This window comes from Phalaenopsis equestris, unplaced genomic scaffold (assembly GCF_001263595.1).
Source record: "Phalaenopsis equestris unplaced genomic scaffold, ASM126359v1 Scaffold000651, whole genome shotgun sequence".
In the NCBI taxonomy this organism is placed as follows: domain Eukaryota; kingdom Viridiplantae; phylum Streptophyta; class Magnoliopsida; order Asparagales; family Orchidaceae; genus Phalaenopsis; species Phalaenopsis equestris.
Genome location: NW_018165091.1, coordinates 5,132 through 5,477, shown reverse-complemented (window position 1 = coordinate 5,477; position 346 = coordinate 5,132).

Here is a 346-nt window from a genome sequence, read left to right as displayed (position 1 = left end):
ACTTACATCTTGCTAGTTTTCTTGAGATTTGTGCTACATTTAAATATGATAGAGTGTCTAATGATGTTGTCCGGCTTAGACTTTTCCTTTTTCATTATGGGATAAAGCGAAGGCTTGGTTAAATTCATTAGCACATGGATCTATTAGAACTTCGGGAGAACTATCACAAAAATTCTTGGCTAAATATTTTCCACCCTAAAAAATCGCTAAGCTTAGAAATGATATTATATCTTTTTTGTCAATTTGAAGGGGAATCAATATATGAAGTCTGGGAAAGATTTAAAAATCTTCTTATAAAATTTCCACACCATGCTTTACCAGATTGGTTAGTAATTCAAACATTTTA